Raw genomic sequence first — 14,124 nt, forward strand, 5'->3', positions numbered from 1 at the left:
TTGAATGATCCTACTGAAGTTGGTACTGGTGTTCCTATTCAGGTAAGTATGACAGAGGTGAATAAGACTATTGATCGAGAATTAATAGGTTCAAAGAATATTACAAGGTCGGGGTCAATTTCAGAAGCAGGAAAACATGACAGTTTGGGTAATTCAGGTGCAGAGAAAGATCAGAAAACAAATTTTACCGGTCCTGCTAGAGAGGATGCTAAACTGGGCAAAATAGATCATTTTGAAATTGCCTCTACAGGGTTGGAGATATCAGCTTCTCAAAGTCCATTAGGTCCAAAAAAGGATATAATTTCAGAGTCTTGTTCTACAATGAGAAATCTTGCAAATCTAAAAGTCTCGGGTTCCATTAATGATCAGAATGCTAAGTCTACCTGTCCTGCTAAGGATCAAATGGAAAGTCAGATATCCAGACTATGTACTAGGCTTGAAAAAGGTTGGACAGAAGACACTAAATGCGCCTAGGATTCTTAAATTGAGGCTAAAATTGCAGGATCTTCTAAACAGCCTGCACATCTAGCTGAAATTGTTAAAGGACATAGTCTAACATAATCTGTAAACACTAAAGAAATTGGATCTGAGTTAGAGCTATTCATGGAAAAAAATTCGGAAAAAAATTCAGCTAAATTAGAAACGCCTAATAATACAGATCTAAAGGATGATGAACTGAACATGATTGGTACAACCAATGGTGAAAGCTTAGATGGAAATTATATTGATTCGTTAATTGATGACATCATGAATGACAAACTGGGTCTGGGTATGGATCTCATGGAAGCTACAAATAAGTTGGGTCAGAATATAAGTCAGGGTATAAGAGGTGAAGAATGTATGAAACTGGAAGAATTAGCCAACGGTTTTCGCTTGGCCGGGTCTGATGAGGGGTTAGCCAACGGTTTTCACTTGGCCGGGTCTAATATGGGGTTAGCCAACGGTTTTCGCTTGGCTGGGTCTAAAAAAGATAATTTGGTTGCAAAAAAGATGGGTCTAACAAGGGTGGATAACATGAATATTCAAGTCATCGATCCTGAACACGCCGGTCCTAGACACACTAAAACTACTCATGGCATTGGTCATATCTCTTCAAATTCCGGTCCTAGCTCTTCAAATGCCGGTCCTAGCTCTTCAAACGCCGATCATAGCTCTTCAAATGCTGGTCCTAGCTCTTCTAATGTCAGTCCTAGCTCTTCCAATGCTGGTCCTATCTCTTTAAATGCCGGTCCTGACATCACATATCCACCTTCTACCGGTCCTAATCTCCAAGATAATAAATCTACTAATAAAGCTATGAGCCACCGATCAAATCAAAATAACCAAAGCATAGATATTGATTTGGAATTAGACGATAGCACTGACTATCATGAAACAATAATATGCGACCTTGAATATCATAAGTCCATGAAGAAGATATCAGCAACAAAGATCAAACCAAAAGCAAAGAGGCATAATTTTTCCAAAACAAGTGCTGAAATTGAAAAGATCGATCAAGAAACCGGATCGAATAATTCTAAAACAGCTAAGAAGGGTAAAAATGGATCGAAAATCAAAGAAAGGAAAAACATGAAGGCAAATAACTCAAGTTCTAAGAAGAATGCTAAAGTAAATCCCAAGGACACTATGACACCCGAGGCTAACCCTGAGATATTGAACCTGGGTGCGTTTTCTCCACTTGTTAATTTGGATCCTGAAATGCCAATTGATAACATTCAAAAGAGGAAAACTGATACACAAGAGCACTAAAGGAGATATTCTAAAGAAGATCGGAACAATTGAAGGCAACGGTTTTGTGGGAAATATAAGGGTTAAATGGGCCGAAAAGAACAAACAAGTCAGGAAAGATAGCATCCCTAAAACAGTCATCTCCTCAGCTCCTCCTACTGTTGTAATTCCTGGCAAAGAAAATACTCAGGCTGATAACAAAGATCCTACTACTGGTCCAACGTGGTCAATGAGGAAAAACGATATAGTAAATTTGGCAGTACTGAGAAACCAGATGAAGAAGCTATTTTTCCAAATTAATAAACAAGAGATTACGATGCCCCAAGAAAGAAATGATCAGTTGAATGCTCAGTTCAACAGTCACTATCTAAAGAATTGGAATCTCTTCAACAAAGACCAATATGATGAAGTGATCAAGTGGACGGTTGAGGCCATGAAGGAAATTTCGAAATGTAATAAAACAAAGGTGTACACAATCATGAGCAACCCAAAAAAACCTAGCAAGAAGGAAATGTGTGGAATGAAAATACCATGAGCGATCCAGAAAAGGGAAAATTCCAGATAGACACCTTATTCCCAAAGGTAATTACACTTGATCATCTGCACCGGTTTGAGCTCCCATCAGAAATTGAAGAAAAATGTGTCAAGGCATGAGAGTTGGTCATAGTTGGTCATTTTATGGGCAACATGAAGGCACCATTTGCTGAGGTTAAAAGAACGTTGATGGGTCAGTGGGAATCCTCTGGTCTAGAGAGGATCACAATCAATGATCACGGATTCTACTTTCTATCCTTCAGGAATGGAAGCGAAATAAAGTCGATCATAGAGAGCGAATATACTTTTATCAGGGGAAAAAGATTCAAGTTGTATAAGTGGAGCGAGGAACTTAATACTAATCATAGACCGCCTGAACTTGAACAAATCTGGGTGAATCTCAAGAATGTTCCACACACATGTGCAACCCGATGGGCTTGGCCTATATTTCAAGCATTATAGGCAAACCACTTATGTTTGACCCAGCAATGGAAGGCTACGAGCGTGCATCTATGGCCAGAATTAGTGTCGAAATTCATCCAAGTAGCTCTCTTCCAATCAAGCTTGAACTTAAAGATAGTCTGGGAAATTTATTTGACATTAAAGTACAATACGAATGGAAACCAAATCGATGTATATGGTGTAGCACTTTCACACACGCTACAAATAAATGTCCAGTCAATAATAATCTAAAATCGAAGGCTAATAACAACACTCAAGTAAGCGATATCAATGACTCTAACCAGGCTCAAGTTGAGAGAAATGTGAACAGGTCTGAACTTAACAGCAATGAACTCACTAAGAATGATAAGATGGGCAACCAAAAGCAAGAACAAATAAGGGTAAGGAAGAAGATAGGAAAAAGAATGAAGTGGGTAAGGGTACAAGTTGGCCCTACTAACGTTGATCATATTGGTCATGTTCAGAGAACCGGTCCTAGGGATTCTGTTTTCTCAAGAATATGTCCTGTTCAAAATGTCAGTCCTAGTCAGGGTATCGGTCCTGATAAAGCTGGATATAGACACACCAGTTCTAGAGCTTCTCATAAAGCTACTGTTCCTAGCTATATTGACCATATTAAGCCTGGTCTTGGACTTGTTGATCATGAAACTACTCAAGCTACCGGACTTGTTACTACAGGTCCTGATGAAAAATGTGCAACCATTGCTGATCTCGGCTATATTGGTCCTGATACTGGCACAAGTCCTATTATTGTGGATGATACTATTGTTGGTCCTAACTCCACCGATCCCAATACTGATAAAAGAATTGGTCTTGATATAACTACATGTCCCAGTTCCAAAGTTTCTGAAATTCAAAGATCTATGGGACAGGGAATACTTGGCCCATATGAAACAAGCAAAATTGGATTTGAAGGCACTCCAATAGGTCGTGAGTCTACTCTTCACAGTTCTAGGAATACAAGCAGGAACCGAAAAAATAATGTCATCAAAATTCGAAATGACCTGATCCTTGGGCTCAGAGCCACCTTTCGAGATGATGAACAGGAGAATCTTGGAATAAGTAACAAAGAAGCTCTTGAGAATGGACTGGGAAATCTTGGGTTTTATGAAATCAAAAGATCAAGTGCAGAAGAAGACAATTTGGTCTTGAATAAGGCAGTGAGCCTTAATTCTGAAGTAGGGAGAATTAAAACCGATAACAAACATGAATCCAGTAGTGAAGAGGTTCAAAGTCAGAAAAGACCTAGTAAAGCAGAACAAGATGAAAATCGAAGACAAAGCAAAAAGATCCTGGATCCAGAAGCTACTAAATCTATCACGGGAGAAGATGAGATCTACACGAGGCAACCCTCACTCAATGGCAATAGTATTCCATGTAATCAAACTGTAGACATTGAGGATAGTGAGGCAAGTGATGCTTATGATTTCTCTGATGAAGAGGTCCAGGACAGCCTGGAAAGTCAAGAACCCAACACTTATATTCATTCATGAATATAGTGACATGGAACATAAGGGGACTCAATTACCCTCTAAAATGTAAAGAAATCAGGAGGATCATTGAGAATCAGAAGATCACTATTATGGGTATTCTTGAGACAAAAGTCAAAAGTCGGAACGTTGAGAAGGTTAGCAAACTGTGTATTGATAGTAGCTGGAAATCATTCACAACTCAAATGACAAAACGGGCAGAATCTGAGTTATTTGGGATAACAAAGTTGTTGAGGTGATGACTCTCTTTTCGAATGATCAAGCAATCCTGGTGGAGGTCAAAGACAGAATCACAAGAATCGTGTTTAATCTTGCTATTGTCTATGGTAGCGACTCAAGCACTAACAGAAGACTCCTTTGGAATTGTCTTAGAAACTGGACCGGTATTGATAAATCTTGGGCTGTCCTCGGTGATTATAACGTAACCAGAAACGAATCTGATCGTAGCCCAAAATCTGAAATTACTCGGGATATGATTGACTTTAATGACTGCATCAGAGATATGGGTTGTATCGAGCCTACCAATTCTGGGAACTTCTTCACTTGGTCTTCTACTAAAGGGAATGAACAAATTAGAAAAAGTAGAATTGACAGATGTCTGGTAAATGAGAATTGGATTAACCAATTTTCGAGAAGTCAACTTCATGTTTTGAATTCGGGTATATCTGATCACTGCCCGATTAAATTGTTCTGGGAAAAGGAAGAAAGGTTCAAAAGGCCCTTTAAATTTTTCAATTTCTGGATGGATAATGATAAATTCAAGGGTATTCTCGAAAGCGTATGGTCAACAGATGTCAGAGGTTCCAACATGTACAGGGTTTCTGAGAAGCTTAAGCTCCTAAAGAATCATCTCCAAAGCTTTGACAAGAAGAAGTTCAGCAATATCTCCAATAGAGTTCTGGCTTCTAGAGAAGAACTGGAAGAGGTTCAGAAAAAGTTATTAAGGGATGATAGTGATGAACAACTCAATGAAACAGAAATATATGCGCTTGAAATTTCAAGAAGCTGAGTCTACTTGAAGAGAATTTTGTTAGACAGAAATCAAGACAGAGCTGGCTTTCATTGGGTGACAAAAACACAGTTTTCTTCTACAGAAAATGCAAGGCTAGAAACATGAGAAACAATGTGTACAGGCTGAAGAATGATGATGGTGAATATGTTCAGGGTCAAAAGGGTGTCCAAGATCTGACTATTGATTTCTATAAGCAGCTTATGGGTAAAAGAAAGCAGCATCAAAGTCACCTGAATACCTTGTATCAAATTATTGATAGGAAAATCTCTGCAGAAGATAGTCGCGAGTTGATAAGGGTGGTCACAAAGGTTGAGGTTAAAGAAGCTCTATTTAGTATTGATGGGAATTAAAGCCCGGGTCCTGATGAGTTTAATGCACAGTTCTTCAAAGATAATTGGTCGGTTGTGGGTAAAGATGTTACTGATGGGGTTCTGGAGTTTTTTAAAAACAGGAAGATGTTAAAGCAATAGAATACAGCGGTCCTAACTTTGATCCCCAAAACTGCGGTACCTGAGAAAGTACAAGATTTTAGACCAATTTCCTACTGCAATGTGATTTATAAAATAATTTCAAAAATCATTTCTAAACGTTTTAAAAATGTAATAGGAAAAATAATAAATCTTAATCAATCTGCATTCATCCCCGGTAGGACAATCTCTCATAATATTCTTATCATGCAGAGCCTATTAAAAGGCTACGGGAAAAAGAAAATATCCCCGAGAGTGGCTTTTAAAATAGATATCAAGAAAGCTTTCGACTCTGTTAGATGGGAATCCATTCGAGACTTTCTGGTTGTTTCTGCTTTTCCTATGATTTTTATCGATTGGATTATGAAATGCGTTTCATCATCTTGCTTTGTTGTTAGCGTCAATGGAGTCCACAGAGGCTATTTCAAAGGTGAAAACGGGGTAAGGCAAGGGGACCCCCTCTCTTCTTACCTTTTCGTAGTTATCATGGCGATCTTTGAGAGCATCTTCGCGATGTTCCGAAAGAATCGTCCATATATCTTTCACCCATTCTGTGAGGTAGAGGAGGTAACACATTTATGCTTTGCTGATGATTTTTTCATTCTAGCACACGCAGACGTTGATTCCATTAAAACTATTATGGCTGCACTAACGTTCTTTTCTGAGGTAACAAGTTTAACTATTAATGAAAGCAAAAGTGTGGAATTTTATGGACACGTGAAGGACGAAACAAAGCAGGACATCTTCAACATCATGGGCATCAAGGAAGGTAGCTTTCCAATAAGATACTTAGGAATTCCGTTAACTACGAAGCAGATCGAGATCTCACACTACAAGCCGCTGATTGAAAACGTAAAAAAACACGATATCTGGCTGGGCAGCGAAAAAAATTTCTTATGTAGGGAGAATCGAACTTATCAAAACCGTGGTTATGGGCATAATTGACTATTGGGTGCAGCAAATGGTCATTCCGAAGAAGGTAATGAAGGAACTCGACACGCTGATGAGAAACTTTATCTGGGGTAGTAGTGGAAGAGGAGGAAAGAAAGTCAAATGGACTGCTCTCTACAAACCGAAGGACGAGGGAGGCATCGACTTGAAGAACTGTATCGAGTGGAACAAGGCTCTAACCTTCAAGCATTTGTGGGCTTTGGAGCGCAATCAGGAGTCACTATGGAGCAAATGGGTGCATACGAGGTTTATGAAACACGAAACCAGCATCTAGACCTGCAAAATTCACGAAGGTATGAGCTGGTCTCTAAAAAAGATTTTTAAACTAAGAAGCGATATTGCAGATCTTTATGACATCCGACTAGGGGACGGGAAAGGCACTCTATTCTGGAACGATCCTTGGTTTGAAAACCAGCCTATCATCGACAAGGAGGAGTTTCAAAATACTCGTATCAGAAGGGACTGCGCAAAAGCGAAAATCAGAGACATCAAAGACGAGAATTGGAACTTGCTTTTGAGAAGAATTCCAGAAGGAAAGAGGATACTTGATCATATAAGTAACATACAACTACACGACATACCGGATATTCATGAATGGAAAGCTGAGGACAATGGGAAGCTGGTATTGAAGAAAATATGGGAGGTAATCCGGGAAAAAGTGTAGAAAATAGAATGGGCTCCTCTTGTATGGTCAACAAAGATTATCTCTCGACACCAGTTCATCCTATGGCTCGCCTTCTGGGAAAGACTTAGCACTCGTGATCGTATCAGTAAGTATATGAGCATCCCGGACGCGAGCTGTCTTCTATGCATAGGAAATGAAGAAACCATAGATCACCTATTCGGGAGCTGCTTTTTTGCTTCGGAGCTTTGGGACAGATTCTATAAAAGCTTAGAGCTGATCAGTTTCCCGAGCGAATGGAATGAAATCAAAGAAGCATCACTACTCAAAGCCAAGGGAAATAGATTTGCAACAAGCGTGTTCAAGTGCGGCTTTGGAGCAGTGGTGTATAACATTTGGCAAAAACGGAATGCAAGAGTATATGACAGAACCCGCAGGAGCATTGACGAGTTATGGAAAGATATTGTATCGGATTGCAGCGCCCTCGCGGGAACGTGGAGAAGAATTCCAAGCACGGAGCAGAACTGGAATATCTGCAGGAACTGGAATTTACCGTTTTTTAAACTCACTAGAATTGAAAGCATTGTAAACAGATAATTCATTTACGTTTTTAGCTTTTTAGCTTTTATTCAGAATGTTACGATTTCAAAATCATTCTAGGCCTGTCTAGAATGATCTCTTAAATTCGTGGTTTTTTTTCCCGTTTTTGGGAATTTTTAATGAAATAACGCTAAGTCGTTTTTCCCAAAAAAAATTGAAAAACTAACTCTATACTCATATTTTGCAAGACACTTTAGATAATTTTAATCAAATTTTGCCTTCAATCAACTTTCAAATAGGGTGAAAGAACACTACAAAAAAACGCCCAATTAGCGACGCATAATTATCGACGTTTAATCAACGTCGGAAATATGCGACGAATATTTCGATGGTTTAATTCACGAAAAACATGAACAGTTGCAAAATATTAATGAGTGAAGAAAACTTGGTCGTAAAAAACAAAGATATTTACCTATAATCAATCATCGTCGCTAAAATAAAAGGTAAATTTCTATAGCAAAATTCGTAAATGAATTTATACTATATTTTGGATTAAATTTACAACGAATATTAAAGTTTTTTTAGTTAATCGAAAAAATCATAGAGAATATCTTTTATGGAAAATTCGTCGAAAATTTTCAACTTTATTTTTGATGTTCAACTTTATTTTCCACGCTTATTTTTTTTATTTTTTTATTTTTTACCTTTTTCACTATTCTTAAAGAGAGTAAATTTGAGAGGGTGTTTAGAGTAAATATTGAGTTAGAAAAATATGTATGTCGCAAATTTCATAGAAAAACATAAAAATATAGTCGCTGCAGATTCCGTAGAAAATCATATCCGTCGTAAATTTTGTTGAAAAATATAGTCATCGCAGATTCCGTAGAAAATCATATCTGTCGTAAATTCTGTAGAAAAATATAGTCGTCGCAACTCCCATAGAAATTCGTCAATTGCATATAAAATTATATAAAAGATAATATAATATATTTATAACTAATTATTTAGTTTATATATATTTAATATTATCGTAGATAATATTTAATATTATTATAACTAAATAATTTATATATATTATAAAATGTCACTTAAATAATAATAAAATATAATTATTTTAACTATTTTTTAATTAATTAAGTATATAAAATAATTTTATAAATAATATAAATTAAAAATCAAATAAAACAATATATGGTCGTCGCAAAGACCATAGAAACCTAAATAATATTTATTAATTACTCATTTTCATTCGCGCCTACTCTACCCTCGAACATAGAAAAAAATCATGAAAGAGGGAGAAAACGGATGTGGTTGTTCATTCTCTCAGGTTGTTCTCTCCAAATCTGGAATGCACTAGGTCGTCATCCCGCCTCTTCTCTTTCTAGCTTCGCTCGATCTCTTCTACAACTTCATCACTAATTCAATCTCCATTCTTATCTCTTCAAACAGTTTATACTGAAATTCTTACTATTGATTTAACAAAGTCTATATTAGTTTCAGTTTCTTATTTCTGAATCAATTTTTTATATCAGTTTCAGATGCGTTGATTGATTCTATCAGATTGATATTGTTGTGAATCTAATATTCACAACAATGATGATTCTATTTCCAAAGATGATGATGCTATTTCCAAACAGGAGGATTCTATTTCCAAAGATGAGGATGCTATTTCCAAACAGGAGAATTCTATTTCCAAAATTACTGAGGGTTGAAATAAACGTAGTTATATCTTTAAGGGTTATTTTATAATTTGTTAGTCTATAAATAAGGATAGAATTGTATGGAGAGGGAGATGTTTTTGATATTCTAATTGTTATACTTTCTCTTTCTAATTATCAGAGCCGTCGCTCCTGGTAACCCTAACCCTAATAAACTCCCAATTTCTATTCAGTCTGTTCTTCTATTTATTCTGTTCTTCTATTCAATCTGTTCTTCTATCTATTCTGTTCTTATTCTGTTCTTTTACTCATTCTGTTCTTCTTTATCTATTGTACGAAACTATTATTGTGAGATTTATATCGTGATTGATAGTAAGGTCACGACAAGTGGTATCAGAGCTTACGATCCTCGGGCTTCCGCTGAGAATGGTGAATTCACGTAGCAAAAGTAATGAAGAGATGATCCAGAATCTGACCGAACGCATGGAGACAATGGAATCACAAATTAATGATAAGTTCCAGTTACTACAGCTAGAGAATCTCAAAATTAGGGAAGAATCTTCTCGTAACTTCGAGATTATGCAGAAAGATAACGCTGAAAAATTTGAATCTATGATAAGGCTGTTGGAATCCAAGAATTCCAACACAAATAATAAATCAACCGAAGACCAAGGAGGAGGTTCAAATACACCTCCACTACAGCCGAGATCTAGATATGGAACAACCCCGTATGAGAGAGATGGGATTTACAGAAGGCCAGACAAACAGCCAGTCGGACAAAATTTCAGAACAACTGGGACCCCTATCAGTAATCAGAAGCAAACGACAGGTCCTAATTCGATACGTACTGTGGGGGTATGTCTATTAAGCAACCACGGATGGATCTGGACAAATTTGATGGTTCAAACCCTAGGGGATGGATCAGAAGAGTCAATAAGTTTTTTGATCACTTCACCATGCCTGAAGAAGAAAAGGTAAGCTACGTGTCTTATTTTCTTTCTGGTGAGGCTGATGTATGGTTCTACGATTATCTGATAGATCATCCATTACCAAATTGGGAAAAATTTTCTGAAGAGGTGTTATTAGCATTTCAAGAAGAGGGACACCAAGATGTGATAATAGAATTTAATCAGTTGAGACAGACAGGGACTTTGAAAGACTATATCTATCAATGGCGAGAGTTAAGAGCATTGGTTGCAGCTAAATGTTTTCCACAGAACGACGAATACTATGTGAAGAGTTTCATGGGAGGCTTACGACCTGAATTGAGAGAGGTTTTAAAGATGGCAGGACCAGTGACATTAGATCAGGCAATAAAGTTGGTTAAGGTGAAAGACGAGTTCCTCGAACCTCTTGGTAAGGAAAAGAAAGTGTTCTCCAAATTGTCAACTCAGACCTCAAATGAAACACAACCAAAACCTCCATGGAGTAATAACCAACAAGGTATGTTTAAACAAACTATTAACGAAAATACTACTGAAATACCAGTTAGAGATCTCACGTTTGCAGAAATGAGAGAAAAACGTGCTAAAGGTATTTGTTTCAAGTGTGACGGAAAATATTCTAAAGATCACGTTTGCCCCAATCGTCATCAGTTATTCAATATTGAAGTAATGGAAGACGAGATAGATGACTGGTTTAAAGCTAAAGAGGAGTCCAAAGCCGAATATATTTATGATGACTGTCTTAAGACTAAAGAGGGGGCTAGAGTCGAAGGAGTTAACGACGGGGGTTCGATTTCAATGCACGCTCTTAATGGGAGTGCTAATAATGCTACGCTCAAGATTCTTGGGCAGCTCAAGAAAAGGAAAATCACTATATTAATTGATAGTGGCAGTACGCATTCGTTTATTGATAAAGGCACTGCATCTCAGTTGGGTTGTGTTCTAAAGGAAACAATACCTATGGGGGTGACTATTGCAGGCGGAGGCAGAATATTTAGTCGATTCTCATGCACAAATTTGGCTTGGAAAATGCAGAGTCATGATTTTCTACTAGACTTCCGAACGATCAAATTGGGAGGTTATGATATGGTTTTGGGAGTTGATTGGATGACTAAATATGGACCAGTGAGCCTTGATTTCGAGGCGAGAGTTATGAAAGCTAGGTTATCGGGTGAGAAGATTCGACTGTCGGGTGATAAAGAGGGTAGTTCCTTTTATTTAATGACAGGGGACGACGTAGCTCGTAATGTGAAGAAGGGTGACGAATGTTTTGGGGGTCAACTATTTTTTATGGATGCTGAGTCTACAACTCTGTTATCAACCAAAATTCCTAAATTCTGTAAACAGTTTCCGATGCAGAAGCCACGTTCGAAAAGGGCAAGGAAGTTCTTAAGGGGAAGGGGATGTTGTGAATCTAATATTCACAACAATGATGATTCTATTTCCAAAGATGATGATGCTATTTCCAAACAGGAGGATTCTATTTCCAAAGATGAGGATGCTATTTCCAAACAGGAGAATTCTATTTCCAAAATTACTGAGGGTTGAAATAAACGTAGTTATATCTTTAAGGGTTATTTTATAATTTGTTAGTCTATAAATAAGGATAGAATTGTAAGGAGAGGGAGATGTTTTTGATATTCTAATTGTTATACTTTCTCTTTCTAATTATCAGAGCCGTCGCTCCTGGTAACCCTAACCCTAATAAACTCCCAATTTCTATTCAGTCTGTTCTTCTATTTATTCTGTTCTTCTATTCAATCTGTTCTTCTATCTATTCTGTTCTTATTCTGTTCTTTTACTCATTCTGTTCTTCTTTATCTATTGTACGAAACTATTATTGTGAGATTTATATCGTGATTGATAGTAAGGTCACGACAGATATCTACGAGACTAATTCATATTCGTTTAGTATAACAGTTCTGGATTTGATAGATTCAAGCATAGATGGCGTCGGCACCGCCGATGAACAAGATTGAGAGGAATGATCAGATGTATAGGGAAGGTCAGTATGAAGAAGCTTTAGGATTCTCTACTTTGAGGCGCTTTGTATGGCCAAAACCAAGCCTCAGAAGATTGCTCTCCATTGCAACAGAGCCGCTCGCTTGTTACCTCAAATTGCACGATTTCAAAAAGGTTTCAGTTCTCATATCCTTTATATTTATTGTGTTTGGTGATTAGCAATAGTAAAGGTTTGGAAGGAAATTGAAGGAAGGAGTAGGTTAAAATCAAAGGAAAGTTATTAGATCAAAGGAGTTCTTAATTACATTGTTTGAATAATTAGGGATTTTGAAGAATAATCAAATAAGCTTGCAAATCTTTGTTAGATATGTTCTAGAAAATAGGTTCTTAAATACAAAATTGTGATTTATGGTACTACATAGCTTCTGGATTACTTATTGACTTAAAGAGAAAGTTGCAAATCTTCTTATTTTGATTGGTGTCGATGGTGAGAGAGACCATTCTAAACACTTTCATTCTTATTTTGATTGTTAGAGTGGTGAAATCTTTGTAGCTAGCTGTAGTACTGGTTTGTTAGAACACTTTCATTATTTACATTCATTATGCTTCTGTACATTCTTATTTCTTGGTAATGTTAATTATAGTATTAATAGATGATAAGGAATTGAAGCTGAAATTAAATGCGATTGTTTATGTGCGGTTGGCTTGGACTTATGACTTCTTTCTTCTTCATTCAGTTTGCTCTGTTTTAGTACTAGAAGAAGGCAAATAATGCATTATAATTGAAGCATTGTACACCTTATTGAAAAACTTAACAATTGCATCTTGATAAATACTCAAGGAGATTGAGCTACAACCAATGAACTAAATGGTGTTTTGTTATCTGTAATTTGATATTTGCCCTCACTTGTAAAACCTCATAACATTATGTTTTTTTAGGATTCTTGGAAAAGATCAATTTGAATTATTGAACCCACTTTGAAGTGATGGTATTTAGCACCAAATACATTAGGTTAAGAGTTTAACATGCTATAGTGCACTAATCCTCCTCAATTTTGTATTATTTTTAACCATTTCAATCAGAAATACATTTTAAAGTGTTCATCATATCTTCTTCTTCAAAATTTCTCAGCAATAAAGTCAATTAGTTGCTTATTTGATAGTTGAAATACTATAAATAAATATAAGAGTAGTTTTGCAAATTTCTCAGCAATAAAGTTAATTAGTTTTATACGTATCAATATAAGAGTTTAAACTAATTATTAATTTGAATTCATTGCAGGTTCGAATTTTATTTCGTCACCGCTATATATAATATATGGTGCTTCAAGAATTCAAGGCGTTTATGGATGGTGCTCATCAACTACGTTAGTATTAATAACATTTTAAAATTTTCATTTGATATTTAAAATTTATAAAATACGTTTTTAGATTTAATAACTTTGTATTTAAGGTTTAATTTAATAGTATGGAATAACAGAATTGATTATATTATTTTGTTCTAAGTTTATTTTAAATATATTTAATTTTATATTTAGTTAAATGTATTTATTTTAAATAATATTAAAAATAATTAATTATAAATTATAATTATCAAACAATTTAAAAAATAAAATTTGTGACGGATAATCCAATAAATTAATTTGTGGGGAAATTTTCGTCGAAAAACCAGTTGAAAAAGTAAAAATAGGAAAATCCATTGCAAAAGTTTATGTTGAAAAAACCGTCGAAAAAAATAAACTGGAAAATTCGTC

At 36.1% G+C, this 14,124-nt stretch overlaps 1 long non-coding RNA gene across 1 annotated transcript; it reads left to right on the top strand.

Annotated features, from left to right (window-relative positions):
* The first annotated feature begins 9,063 nt into the window (after positions 1 to 9,063).
* Positions 9,064 to 13,853, top strand: LOC124925092. The gene is made up of 3 exons (XR_007098303.1): positions 9,064 to 9,133; positions 12,329 to 12,544; positions 13,653 to 13,853. It is a non-coding gene; the product is annotated as an uncharacterized LOC124925092 (long non-coding RNA).
* The last annotated feature ends 271 nt before the right edge of the window (positions 13,854 to 14,124 follow it).

Source organism: Impatiens glandulifera, chromosome 1 (assembly GCF_907164915.1).
Source record: "Impatiens glandulifera chromosome 1, dImpGla2.1, whole genome shotgun sequence".
Lineage (NCBI taxonomy): Eukaryota > Viridiplantae > Streptophyta > Magnoliopsida > Ericales > Balsaminaceae > Impatiens > Impatiens glandulifera.